Genomic DNA, 15,329 nt, shown 5'->3' with positions numbered 1-15,329 from the left:
CACTAGACAGTTTTGGATGTTGTCTGGAAAACACACAACTTATCTTGCTGGAAGACTCTCTTCTTGCTACACATCACTACTGATCATTACCAGGCAGAGGTGGACTTAGGTCTTCTAAAACTCAGCAGCACCCTGTGTGAACCCAAAATTTGGCTCCCCTACCCCACCTCTCACCTTTCTTTCTGCTCAATTCACTATGTCAGGGTTTTCCAAACTTAGGTCTCCTGCTGTTGGTGGATTACAATTCCCATCATCCCTAGCTACAAGCACCAGTGGTCAGGGATGATGGGAATTATTGTCCAAAACAGCTAGAGACCCAGGTTTGAGAGATCTGACACGATGTCATAGTTGTGGTGCCCTGCAGCGCTCCCTAGACTTGGCATCCAGTGTGGCGGAACTGGTCTCACTGCCCTAAATCTGCCTCCATACCAGGAAAAGAGAGTCAAGTTGGATCAGTAACAGAGGTTTCCTTTTTTCAGCCATACCATGAAAGCAATATGCAGCAGTCCAGAATCATGGGCAGAATCAGTCCACTCCCCTAACACACGTGGTGGTTCCCCACCCCCATCAACTCTCAAGTCTGAACCTTGTTGCATGTGCTGCACATCTGGTTCCTTAACTCATGTCATGGAAAACAGACACGGTTTAAATATAGTTGTAAACTGGATCCTTTACTTAACACCAGCCGTTTCCGCAGAAGCTAAGAGAAAAGGAGAAATAGAACATAAATTCACAAGTCAAGAAAGCCCCTTCCCCATCTCCAAGATACATTAACCCCTTATGGTCTCTTTCTCTATCTCTCAGCACAGTGGGTCTTAATTAAAGGCTGTTGCTTATTCTAAAAGCATAGTCATCTTAAGGCATGTTTGGTGAGTTTCCCCACCCCTTATTCCCTCCAAAGGAATACTTCTCCAAACCTTGTGTATCCCGCAAGCCTACCGACATCTCCCTATTCTGCTTGGATGTTGCTGATTTGGCTACTGTACATAAGCAACAGCACTTTCACATGGATATTGGAAACAGAGGGAATGATGCAAAATAAATACTGGGTGAGATTGATTAGTCCCAAACAAACGAAGCAATTGTGAACCCCCAAAGCAATGGCAATTTTTTCAGGAGACACTTTCCAACAAGGTTCTTTCCTCTAACTCTACCTGAGGAAATCACCATCTGTCATTGAAGAAAAAAGTGTGTGTGTGGGGGGGGACCTTTCATGAAATCGCATGCTAATCTCATGAATATGGATGCCTGGCAACCTCAAAGTTGTTGAATAGATGAGTATCTGGCTGCCAGATGCAGTGCAAATGTGGTGTGAAAGAATCTGTTAGTAGAAGAAAGCTTTTAGATGTGAATGACATTGATGCCTAAGGAAAGAAATAAAAACTATAGCGTTATGAGTTTTGGGGGTGGGGAGGAAGCGAGATTCTTCTAAACCATAGATCCAGCAAGGATCTATAGGCCAAACTATCTTCCTGTGATTGCCGAAGAATTGATGCTTTTGAATTATGGTGCTGGAGGAGACTCTTGAGAGTCCCATGGACCGCAAGAAGATCAAACCTATCCATTCTTAAGGAAATCAGCCCTGAGTGCTCACTGGAAGGACAGATCCTGAAGCTGAGACTCCAATACTTTGGCCACCTCATGAGAAGAGACGACTCCCTGGAAAAGACCCTGATTCTGGGAAAGATGGAGGGCACAAGGAGAAGGGGACGACAGAGGACGAGATGGTTGGATAGTGTTCTCGAAGCTACCAGCATGACTTTGACCAAACTGTGGGAGGCAGTGGAAGACAGGAGTGCCTGGCGTGCTCTGGTCCATGGGGTCACGAAAGTTGGACACGAGTAAACAACTAAACAACAACAACAACAATCTTCCTGTGTTGAGGTGATCACCTTGGCGATGGGCCATTAAGGAAATATGCAAGGCGGCAAATAGGTGGGGCCCAATAGTTAGAAGGCCAAAGTCTGATTTGAGAGTTTGCAGGGATGTGACCTAGGGTGAAGCAGCAAGCTACAGAGTGCAATGTTTGATGTCTGATTGAATCCAAGGCTGTGGTGATGGAAGAAACAAGACCCTTTTGGAGTGTTGCTGCTGTGAACCCCTCCATCCCATGCATGAGTTGTCTATATATGAAAATAAACCATATATCCTAAAGACACCACAGTCTCCTCTCTCCCTTATTCTCAAAGGAAACATGAGTAAGCACCTGGAACCCCTGGGATCTTACATCCCTTGGAGATTGGTGTGCCATGCAATGTTATATAATTTTATTATTCACAGTAGCCACATTATAGGCTCTTGAACTCTGGTTACCTCTATAAATACATCATATATATCCATTTGTAACCTACTGAATAGCATTATTCAACGGCTGGATGCACTGGCTGTAATTCTCAAGCCACTTATGGGGGGAAAGTCCCAATGGGTCTAACCTAGAGCTTGAGATATATGAGTCTTTCTATAGTGAAATGACTTCAATTGCATTTGAAAGCTCAAATTCTTCTTATTATTTTTAAACTGCAAGTACTGTGGACATCTCTGAGGATATATTCACAAGTAAGGCTTAAATCAAGTTTGAGTCTCTCTCTTGCTATTTAAGTTTCCATCTCCTCATGGGACATATTTACATTTGGTGCCTTACCAACAAAAAGCTTCATGGGTGAAAACACCCATGTCTCTTTCGATTTCCATAACTTACTGCCTTGTTCATAACTCCCAGGACTCCTCCCTAGATAGATAGTGGCCATCATATTCCACAAAATATGCCTTCTTTCCTTCTCATTTTTGCCACTGCACACAAGCTCATATGTGGTTCAGAAGAAGGTCTATCTAATCCAGTAAATTTCTGTGGCTAGCAACATGTCTTGAAACAGACAGAGCACAAAGCTTGTAGACCTCTCCTGATGTTGTTTACAGTATCTAGTTAACTCTTATTTACTAGTCACTGATTGGTTTTGTTCCATTTATTTGTCTAATCCAGGGATGGAGAACCCTTTCCAGTCACCAGGCTGGATACTTAGGTCTCCCAACTCCCACAGGCACTGCCCACCTGTCAGTTACCTGATGTCCCCATAAAGTCAAGTGAAATGTTCTCCTTTGCCCATGAAAAGTTGCAGGACATTGCATGTGCTGATGATCGGAGAGAATAATTGGGTGCACTCTTCCCACCTTGGATCAAATCTATGCTTCCAGGTGCCATAAGAAAGCTGCAGAGATAGTGCAGGATAGTGCGCACCCCGGAAATGATCTCTTTCAGCTTCTGCCTTCTGGAAGAAGGTACAGGGTTATAAAGACTAGGACTAGCCGCCTGAGAAACAGTTTCTATCCAAATGTGATTTTGGTTTTAAACCCAGTGTAAAGTAGTCTCTATAGGAGTACAGTGGTACCTCAGGTTACATACTGTCAGAGCTGCCCGAGGTCCCAGCTCACAAAGGACCAACGCCAGTTCGTTGTTGTATACAAAAGTCTTTATTGAAGTTCAGTTTCGCTTTCACAGCCGCAGCGTGCAGCTCTACGTCTGAAACTCTAGACCGCTGAAGCTCCATCTGAATCTCCTCCCCCCAGACACCAGTTTAAGACTCTGGCCTTGCTCCACCTCTTCCTTTGCTCTTTCCTCCTCTGGTTCCGCCTGTCCGCTGGGGTCTTGCCCTTCCTAGACTCTTCTGACGCTGAGTCCCCTGAGTCTTCCCCCTGCCTCCGGCGGGCTTTAGGACCTGGTTCCCAATCCGGGTTTTCTGCTGTCCCACACGCCTGTACATTCGAACTTGGCACGTGCGCCCAGCCGGCAACCTTCCTCCTGACCATTACACTGCTCCTGTCACTGCTTCCCCCTTCGGGGAGGCTAGCTGGACCTGACCTCCCCTCCGTTCCCCCACTCTCCGACAGAGGCGTGGTCAGCCCTGACTCATCTTCTCTCCCTGCTGGAGGAGACGCTGGCCCTGACACATGGGACTCTTCCCCCCCACTACGTTCTGGTGGGGAAGCTGGTCCTGATCTCCCGCTGCTGCTTTGGGAGTCCCCGCTGGCCCCTTGTTTCTGGTGCGTCCCCCCTGGGACCCCCCTTGCCCTGACCATTGGCGCCTCCTTCTGGGAATCTTCCGATTCGCTGGAGAAGCTCATGGAATCTCTCGGGTCACTGTCATACTCCCCTACGCTGCCCTCAGATTCTTCCCCTTCGCTCTCCATTTCCTCCCTCCCCTGTGCCTCTGTTCCTGAGCCCCTGACACATACGCTTCAGGTTACATATGCTTCAGGTTACAGACTCCGCTAACCCAGAAATAGTGCTTCAGGTTAAGAACATTGCTTCAGGATGAGAACATAAATCGTGCTCCGGCGGCGTGGCGGCAGCAGGAGGCCCCATTAGCTAAAGTGGTGCTTCAGGTTAAGAACAGTTTCAGGTTAAGAACGGACCTCCGGAACGAATTAAGTACTTAACCCAAGGTACCACTGTATATTGTATTTAATTATGGGGTATCAGAGTTTTTAGGGGGCTAACCAGGCTGGGATAGCTGGGATAGCAGGCTTGTTGGTTTTGAATGTCTGATGTAGATGTTTCAGTTTCGTTGTTCTGTATGGGACAATGACAATAAAGATTATCGTATAGTATTGGTGGCACTGCAAAAGTGCTTCCTTTGCCCATACGGTTTCAAATCAATCCGCACAAACAAAGGCTGGTAGGTGGTACCTGCAAACTCATATTTCAGCAAGAAGTGTTTTTACTTGCCCTGCACCTGACATCATATATGTCATCAAGTGTTGGGCAGGTGGGTGGGGCTTGGGGAAAACAGCATCATGGGTGCAAATAGATCTGCGGCTCCTTTTTTAAAAGTCATAGAACCATAGAACTGTATAGTTGGAAGGGACGCTACAACACCCTGCAGTACAGGAATCACAACGAAAGCATCCCCGGCAGATGACCATCCAACCTCTGCTTAAAAGCCTCCACAGAATGAGAGTCCACCACCTTCCAAGGGAGACTGTTCCACTGTTGAACAGCTCTTAGTGTCAGAAAGTTCTTCCTGGTGTTTAGTTGGAATCTATGCAGTCTGTGCCTTAGTCTACTAAAGAATCTCCTCCCTGGAAGAGAGGGGAGTGGTTGTGGGCGGGAGACCGAGCTCCGCCCCTGGTAGGGGACATTAGCCCCCTCCCCTCCTACCTGGCTGGCGCCCACGCCCACCGGAGGTGGCCAACCAGGTGCTTCCGGGGGGGCATGTGTAGCAGCTTAATGCTGTGGTGCCAGCTCCGCCTCCTCCTCATTCGCCGTCATCCCTCAGCGAGTCACCCACCCTCCACTCCCATTTAGCTCAGGGTATAGGTTTTTGGCCTTGCTATGGACCTTAGGTTGGTCGCCCTGGTTGGCTGGGGGGCCTGGTAGGAATTTTTCCATTTGGCATTAGGCCTTTTGTTTTTTTTCGCCTACTTCGTAGCAATCGTCACAACTTTTGTGGTATTGGTGGGTAGGTTAGGCATTGGATTCATGTGTTGTGCTGTGTCAAGGGCTAGGTGTGGCCATCGCCTATGCTATCTACCGTGGGTTATTCCGTTAAAGGAATCTGGTGGTCGTGTGTTCCGTCCAATGCCTGCTTGGCGGGAGGCCATGGCACGACCCTCGGTGACATCAGGGGGTGAGCCTATAGTTGGATGAGCATCAACAGGCTCCACCTACTGTTGAATAAACCCACCACCTATAGTCATCCAATGCCTAAGCCAATACCTTTTCACTGCTGTAATCAATAAAGTTGTGGCCTTTTCTTTCCCATTAACCTTATATCACGTGTCCTTGTGTATTTATTTCACATAGCGGGGTCGGGCCCTCGATCCACAAATAGATGTCTTGTCTCTAGTAGTTTAGTCTGTTCGTTTTCAGACTTTGTGCATTCTGGAAATGCAACACAGAAGGTCAGTGCATTGCAGATGATTCTGGGGGTAGTGGCCAGACCTATTGAGAGCCCCATTATTTCTTCATCTGTGCTGGATGTTTAAGCGATACTCCAGCCCTCACTGAGCATTCAATCCCCCAAAGCAATCTGGATTGTGTGAGAGAGAACAGAGATGTGCTAACTGCCCTTATCACTCCATGGAATGGAATAAGGTCTGCTTTCTTGTGGAGGTTTCTCACATGATTGAGTCAGGGGCAGCCATGCCAGGAGGGAAGCCAAGCCTTTTTGCTGAGGTGGCAGATTAGGGCAGATAGAGAGGGCACCGAAAAACATAGGTCCGAAAGATTAACTGCTTGTGCCACCATTTTCCAGGGGAACTTTGCTTTAGTGCTAAAGCACAGCAAAGGTCATTCCGTGGAATACCTGATGGATGTTTGCTCCAATTCAGTGCTAAGGAGCATGGTTTCCCAGGGTAAAGCAGTGGGATATATAATAATAATAATAATAATAATAATAATAATAATAATAATAATACCTGAAGGAGCGTCTCCACCCCCATCGTTCTGCCCGGACGCTGAAGTCCAGCTCCGAGGGCCTTCTGGCAGTTCCCTCATTGCGAGAAGCAAAGTTACAGGGAACTAGGCAGAGGGCCTTCTTGGTGGTGGCGCCTGCCCTGCAGAACGCCCTCCCATCAGATGTCAAAGAGATAAACAACTACCTGACATTCAGAAGACATCTGAAGGCAGCCCTGTTCAGGGAAGTTTTAAATGTGTGACATTTTAGTGTATTTTTGGTCTTTGTTGGAAGCTGCCCAGAGTGGCTGGGGAAACCCAGCCAGATGGGCGTGGTACAAATAATAAATTATTATTATCAATAATATGCTGCCCATCTGACTGGGTCTCCCCATCCATTCTGGGTGACTCCCCATAGAATATTAAAAACCCAATAAAACATCAAACATTAAAAACATGCCTAAACAGGGCTGCCTTCAAATGTCTTCTAAAAGTCAGATAGTTATATGTTTCCTTGACATCTGATGGGAAGCCGTTCCATAGGGTGGGCACCACTACTGAGAAGTTCCTCTGCTTGCTTCCCTGTAACTTCACTTCTCACAGTGAGGGAGCCACCAGAAGGCCCTCAGAGCTGGACCTCAGTGTCTGGACTGAGTGATGAGGATGAATGAGCCCTCAGTGTGGGTCTGCCCATTGGTACTATCAGAAACTCTTCCAAACCAGGTTGTTTGGAGTCGCTGGCACATATTATTAGGCACAATCAAGAGATTCAAGGTTTCGTACATGAACAAATGGAATCTAAAAACCTCTTGGCATGTTAGAGTTGTTATTGCTTATTAGAAGGTACAAATCATCTATACTGGAACTAATAAATTTGATTTATCATTTTGGTGTAATATGTGTGGCTATACAATTAATTATAGCCAGTAGACACTATTAAGTCATCCAGTTTATGTGCTAAGTGGCAATTTTATTGGTTCCAGAGGTTATAACATACTTAGGTATTTTGGTTCCCACAGATATTTCTCAAAAAATTACATTGAATTTAAATAGATTAACGATGGGAATGTCTCTTGTTATTTGGGGTAATAAAACACTTGAGATGACTATTTTCCATGGATAGTGTGCCTTGTGACATTCATTTATATATTTCCCAAATATATTTTCAAAAACTAAGCAAAGTCAAATTTTAAGAAGTTTCTTTGGTGGATTTCTCGACTTTATTTCTTATTTTAAAGGATCTCATCCTCAATATCAGAAAGAAGGTTTAATTTTCCAGCTCCTGGCCTTGATTTGCTGATTGTGAAGAGACCAGAGATCAAAATGTAAGTCCCCATAAGCAGAGCACACTCCCTAATACAAATGTTTGCCCTCCAACTTGCAGAGGAGTCATGGCTGGCTGGCTGGAGTTGGGCTTGCCGGCACATCCCCTGTCTCTTTCACATGATTCTTGTTGTGTTTATGGAACTGTATGCCCGAACAGGTCTTCTACTGCTGCAATTGTAAAGGAGGGTGACTCAATTGGCAAAGCTATCTTATTGTATGCTTCTGTGGAATCCCAAAGTTCCACAAACACATGTTCCATGCTCCTCTCTGATCCATGTTATCTCTTTCCACTTCTTTTCAATATACATTTATTTTTCAAAACTTTTCTTGAACCTTCTAAAACAGGGGTCGGCAACTTGCAGCCCATGAAGACCATTTTACCGGCCCAGGAGCTGCCCCCGAACTGAGGCGCCCGCTTGGCAAATCCCCTGTGCGCTGCACTAAACCGGCGCAGCACGGTGCGGGGACTCGCTGAGCCGCACTGGAAATCGCATCTGCGCACGCGCAGATACCACAAATTGTGTCTGTGCATGTCCAGACACCGAAAATCGCTTCTGTGCAGGTGCAATTTTCGGTGTCTGGGCATGCGCAGATGCAATTTCCGGTGTTGCGCTGCGCCAGTCAGGCCCATGGACAATCTCCATGGGAGAGATCTGGCTCATGGCCGGTAAACCTTGCTGATCCCTGAAATAGCAGGAAAACGTTGCCTCAGGAGAGTGAGGGAAATTCTCAGGGATCAGTCACACCCTGGCCGGCACTTTCTTGATCTCCTCCCCTCAGGCAGAAGATATAGAAGCATGATTAGTCACACCAACAGGGTAAAGAACAGCTTCTATCTGTGGGCTGTTAGGCTGCTGAATGAAAAGATAACAACAGGGCAACTGACTTTCGGCTTTGGTGGGTGTGTGTCAGTAAACGAGGGGAATTAAGACTAAGAGAGCTGAGTGGGGGGTGCTTGTGTAATCTCACTGTATACAAGATGTATAATGACAATAAAGTATTTCAATAAAATGTCACTTCTGACATTCCTGTGGGTGCCCGTCCACCTATGGGGCAAGATGAGGTGACCGCTTCAGGTCGTAGGGTCCACTGAGCCAGTAGATGCTGATGTTCTTTCCGCCTGGTTCCTGAGCTAGATCTTCTCCCACCCTTTCTTCCCTGGAGGCGATGGAGGTCCCATTAGGCTGTCTGTTTAAGGTGCCGAAATGTCTTGAGCCAGCCCTGCTCCTGTAACTTTATTCTGCATATAGCATGCAAGAAGGAAAGAATGCAAATACTTCAAGGTATATAAATACTGCATTTATACTGCAAGGTTTCTGTCATGTTTTTATTTTGTAGACAAGAGCTGTATTTAAACACATGCCCTTCCCTACTCTTTTTCATTTAGTTTAGCTTTTAAACTCTGAATAAATATACTGACATGCAAATTTCAGGTCTGAAGGTGGCAGCATTTATAATCTGTGTAAATATTCCATGACTGTTTGTGATAACGGTCTATTATTCTCTTGCCTATTTTTAACTTTATACTTTACACTTCAATTGTTCACTAAATGAACTCATTTGTAATCAAAAAATTTATCATTAATTATCAGCCATTCAATCAATATTCATTTTAAATGCACAAGATAAAAAATTCCCCTGTGTGATCACCACTAAGAAAACAGGAAATTTATTTTCATCAGGGCTCTATGCATCATTAAGAGATAGTTTGTCTTATTACAGCCCGTTATTAATGTTCAGAATCCATTTAATTTCACTTTTAACTGACTGTGGCAATTAGATAATTGATTTAATCTGCAAGCTTTGGTGAATTGCACCACTCTGAATTGGTGTCAATATAGTATATGCTACTAACCTGCAGACTGAATTTATGGATATTGCTGAAATGATTAATTTTGGGTCCCCCCAGTCTGTGAATCAGATGTACAGTGCTACTGGATAGATAGTTTATGTTGATTTTTTAAAAAACTAAATACCTTTTCAGATAGTGAATCTAAATTTGTCCTAATTTTGTTGTAACAGTATTTACGCAGGTTGATTAAGAATAATGTTCTGGAGATGCCATGTTTGTTTTATTATATTATATTATATTATATTATATTATATTATATTATATTATATTATATTATAGGATCTAACAACAACAACAACAACAATTTATTACTTGTACCCCGCCCATCTGGCTAGGTTTCCCCAGCAACTCTGAGCGACTTCCAACAAAATATTAAAATACAATAGTCTGTCAAACATTAAAAGCTTCCCTAAACAGGGCTGCCTTCAGATGTCTTCTAAAAGTAAGATAGTTGCTTATTGCCTTGACATCTGATGGGAGGGTGTTCCACAGAGTGGGCGCCACTACTGAGAAGGCCCTCTGCCTGGTTCCCTGTAACTTGGCTTCTTGCAGCGAGGGAACCGCCAGAAGGCCCTCAGCACTGGACCTCACAGGAAGATAAATAATCTGGTATAGCAGGGATGGTGGACTTTATGCCTAGGCTCCATACCTTTCTTGGGTGCTCTTGTTTGGTTGGAATGTGTTCTTGAACTATGATAATGCATCTTGCTTGCTTATAGGGAGGGTAGAGGTGTGTGTATCGGTCTGCATGGAAGCCTCTGGTTCTTGCAAGTGACATCAGTTGCTTCATCCAATCAGCATCTGCTCTCGCTCTTTCTTCTTGTGTTCGACACCTTGACCTTGCTATGGACCTTGGTTGGTCGCCTGTTGAAGGGGCCTGGTCAGTGGCGAAGCTGCAAGCTCCGACACCGAGGGGTGGAAAGCAGGCGGGGGCATGATACACATCCCGAGGGCATGGCATGTATCCCGCGGGCATGGCACGCCGTCCACGAGGTCATGACGTGCATTTCAGAGTCATGGTGCAAGGGCGTGGTGTGCGTCCCAGGGTCATGGTGTGCCACCCATGGGGGCATGGTGCCCAGCATGGTGGGGGTGCATGTGGTGCGTGTCTGGGGGGGTGACCCTGATGGTACCCCCCTCCCTTATGGTGCCGGGGTGGTGTGTTCCCCCACCCCCCCTTTCCTCTGCCAGTAGGCCTGGTAGGAATTTTTCCACTTGGCAGATTGGCACCAGCCACTTGGTTTTCGCCTACCTCGTAGCAATCAGCTGCCCCTCTCCTTTAAGGGTATTCCATGAAAGGAATCCGGGGGTCATGGTTCCTGTCCGAAGCCCAGGTAGAGTCTAGGGCCATGGTGACCCTGGGGGAACTCCGAGTTGATATACATCAACAGGGCTCCCCCTTCTGGTGGTTAACCCTTGAGAGACTGCATGGCAGGCAGGAGTCAGATATACCGTATTTTTCGCTCTATAAGATGCACCAGACTACAAGACGCACCTAGTTTTGGGAGGAGGAAAACAAGAGAAAAAAAATTCTGAATCTCAGAAGCCAGAACAGCAAGAGGGATCGCTGCGCAGCGAAAGCAGCAATCCCTCTTGCTGTTCTGGCTTCTGTGACAGCTGCGCAGCCTGCATTCGTTCCATAAGACGCACACACATTTCCCCTTACTTTTTAGGAGGGAAAAAGTGAGTCTTATAGCGCAAAAAATACAGTAGTTGGTTCGGGTCCAATGCCTAAGCCAATACCACTCACATTCTGTAACCAATAAAGCTGTGGCCTTTATTAGCCCATTAACCTAAAATCATCCAATTCTGGTGTCCGTGTATTTTATTCATCAAATAGGGAGTTGCGGGGCCTTGATGCACTATGCATCTTGCTTGCTTATAGGGAGGCTGGAGGTGTGTGTATCTGTCGGCATGGAAACCTCTGATTCATGCATGTGACATCTGTTGCTCCATCCAATCAGCATCTTCTCTCACTGATCAGTGGTATGCAACCCTCAGAAGATGCCCAAGAGGGATTGTGGGCTATCCTTAAAACCCAGACCTAAATAGCTAGAACAGCCTTCCTCAATCTCGGCGCTCCAGATGTTATGAGACTACGATTCCCATCATCCCTGACTACTGGTCCTGCTAGCTAGGGATCATGGGAGTTGTAGGCCAAAAACACCTGGAGGGCCGAGGTTGAGGAAACCTGACCTAGAATTATACCATTTCTGATGGCAGGTGGGAGATTAAACGTTTTACTGCTCCTGGAACGTGGCTTCCTGGGTTAGTTTTAAATGCAGCTCCTCTCTGTTAGTTTTCAAAATACAATATTAATTTTTGGAAAGCGGAGGAGGTATTTGGGAGAGGGCACTTTTGAAGGATGAGGACAAAAAACGCACCCACACACCATGTGCTTTTTGTCTGCTGCTGTTCACCACTTTGAATTCTCCAGAATGCTACAGAACAATGCCCTTCATTGTAAACATGCCAGTGAGAGTCAACTACGTGGGTTGTAAATTTAAAATTCATTGTTCTCAATTTGTTGTGCAAGGAGGTGTGTTTTTAATTAAAATTTAGAAGATTGTTGAATGTTTGCTGCAATTTACATTGCCCCTAGTCCCCATTTAATTAAAAAAAATCCTTTATGATAAATGCACATAGTATATTATTCTTGCCTTTTCAGAGTTAGATATTACTACAGATATGCATAATAATGTATTAAAGCAATGTCAGATGGCGTATGCTGCTGGCAGAAATCACTTAACTGGTAGACTCAAAGTCCTTACAAAAGTGGTTGAGGGCTCTTGAAAATAATAGGGAATTTTTCAGCTTACGAGATCACAGCATGACAGTAATGGAAAGAATCCAGATGTTCCTTCTTGTCCAGCTACTTGCTGTTAGGATATTCCCGTTCCACCTTAAAAGGGAGCAGGATGTTTGTGTCACAGCCTGCGTGTTTCCTGTTCACAGGATGTTTATGTTTGCTATTGCTTTCGTTCTCTCTCTGTCGAAGACACTGACGCAGAACAGTCATGTCTTTCTTTGTTCTTATCAACGCTGAATAAAAGCTTGTAAATAATGCTCTCCTGGGTGCGACTTTTGCTGTGCATTATCTGCTGATAAGAGTGTGCATGAGCCCTGGAATGTGGCAAGGTATTTCCAGGAAACTCGTGTCACTAATAGCTCATACTGCGTGACTACGGGAGATCGATGGGTCGTCCGGCAGCCGGCTTGGGGGCCATGATTGACTTTATCTCCCTGGCAGTATCCCAACACTTGCCACATGGCAGGGCCATTTATCTTCTCCAACTCACTGCTTAGATCAAGGGTGGGGAAGTTTTTCCAGCCCAAGAGCTGCATTTTCTTCTGTGCAACCTTCTGAGGTCACCTGTTAGTGGTGGACAGGACCAGAGGCAGAAATAGGTTGGAAATGCTCCCTTTGATGGAACCCCTAATGTCGCAAGGAGCTGGAGAAATACCAGTGTAAGACTCTAGAAAATATTTTTTAAAGAAATGGTTCTGAGGACTTTTTGAGTAGCAAAATATGATGGCTGGAGGCTTGGGAGGGAATTGTGGAAAAATACAATCATGCAGAATGGGGGGAAACACACCACCACCACCACAATAACTAGATCTTATTTATAAGTAGAATTATTCTGGAATGTGCATCAGACACAATCGGCAGATAGGGAAACAGAAGTGCCCATTTTTATCTTTCTCTTCTTTTGGCATCCTATTCCCACAGTTGCATGATGAGAAAGAGAGCGAGCTCTGAACAGGAAGGAAGTAATAAGTATTATCTTTCTATTGTTATTTTCCCCACCCCTCCAAGCAGAGGATGTGACCTCACAGAGTGCCCTCTAGGAATTTACAGGAACTCTGTGTGTCTTACCCCTTTGCTCACCTAGCAAACATGGGATTTTTAATTTTGACTGCAGCATCACTTTCCTACAAGAGGTAGTCAAGATAGCACCCTGACCCTGGCAGCATGGTCAATGGTCAGTAGTGATGGCAGATGTAGTCTAGCATCATGTTGGCTACCCCTAAAAGGTAAAGGTAAAGGGACCCCTGACCAATAGGTCCAGTCGTGGCCGACTCTGGGGTTGCGGCGCTCATCTCGCGTTATTGGCCGAGGGAGCCAGCGTGCAGCTTCCAGGTCACGTGGCCAGGATCACTAAGCGGCTTCTGGCGAACCAGAGCAGTGCACGAAACGCCGTTTACCTTCCTGCTGGAGCGGTACCTATTTATCTACTTGCACTTTGACGTGCTTTCGAACTGCTAGGTGGGCAGGAGCTGGGACTGAGCAATGGGAGCTCACCCCGTCACGGGGATTCGAACCGCCAACTTTCTGATCGGCAAGTCCTAGGCTCTGTGGTTTAACCCACAGTGCCACCCATGGCCCTGTTGGCTACCCCTACTATATGTTAAAGTTTTAGTCCTCTGCTTTTATTATCCATATGTTTTATTCTGGTCTTGGTTAGCTTGCCATGTGCGGTCTTGGGAAGAGAATTCCCTTTGACCTACTCAGCGGAGAACACCAGCAGTTCACAAATGCCAGATGAAGTTCTGCAATTGTTTGCAAAATTGATATGAATCTGGAGGCAGGAATCCTGGGGTTCTCACCCCATCTTCAATTTGCACACCAATTATATCTTGTGTTGCTGGGATAAACAAAAGGTCTAGAAACGACAATAGGCACACAGAACAGCTGTACTTAACATGCATCTCCCTTCCTATTTGTATATAATTTGTGGATAAACAACATTAGACTTTCCCCCTAAACTTAAATATATAAAGCTATAACTGCTACAAAAAAGAGTATTAAATTTCTAACAGATGGGGAAACAATTCTCACACGTTGTTTCCCCCAAGTGCAAGTATAAAGCATTCATTTCAGGGTTGATTATGCTAGTTGTTAATAGTTTTACCAGCTCATTCAAAATGCTCACAGTGTGACACCATTCCACAGTTCATTAAGGACCCTAAAGCGTGATCTTTTCTCTCACTCTCCTTCTCCCTCTCCCCAGTTTTCAGAATACAATATTGATTCTCCGAAAGCAGGTGGCAAATTATCGATAATTTTCTTTATGTTTTCTAATGTGTCTGAATCAACATCATCACCTCCCAGAAAACGAACAGGTGTTCGGAAAATACTTTTCGAAGGGTGCGTGTACGCAGTCAAATTAGTGGTGAATATGATCACTCCTAGGAAGCAAATGTCTGATTACTGCACCAGTTTTCAAATATTTTATTCAGAGCATGAAGAGTTGTCTATAATCCAATAATGTTTAAAAACACACACACATACACATAATCCCCCATTAGGCATCCACATAACATTTTCAACTTGGTCTCAATTATGCGAGGCACTTGGAGACTATTAAGAGTGCCTGAGTTCATTAAGGACACATTATTCAACCTCTACCCTGGAAATCAGCTTGATAAGCCGTCTGTTGAAGTTTACTAAAAGGGCTTACTGTTTCATACACTTCTGCAACGCCCCCCCCCCAAAAAAAACCCAACAACACAATTCTCAGTGCCCAGTGCCTGAAAGAAACAAGGAATGGCTCTTGACTTTCCACTGCTCCATTGAGACTAATCTCTTTCTCCCATTCACAGCAGGGCTGTAGAGAAGGAGATAGAACTCAGAGCAGCCACTTCCTTAATTGCTATGATCTTGGAGGCCATGCCTACATCTGATGGATGCCTTGGAACGGCTGTGTGGTCAGGCTACAGAATTCTCATTGAGAAGGGATATATTTTTTTGTTAAATAT

This window comes from Podarcis liolepis (assembly GCF_965112155.1).
Source record: "Podarcis liolepis genome assembly, chromosome: 10".
Lineage (NCBI taxonomy): Eukaryota > Metazoa > Chordata > Lepidosauria > Squamata > Lacertidae > Podarcis > Podarcis liolepis.
Note: the sequence above shows the minus strand (reverse complement) of the source record.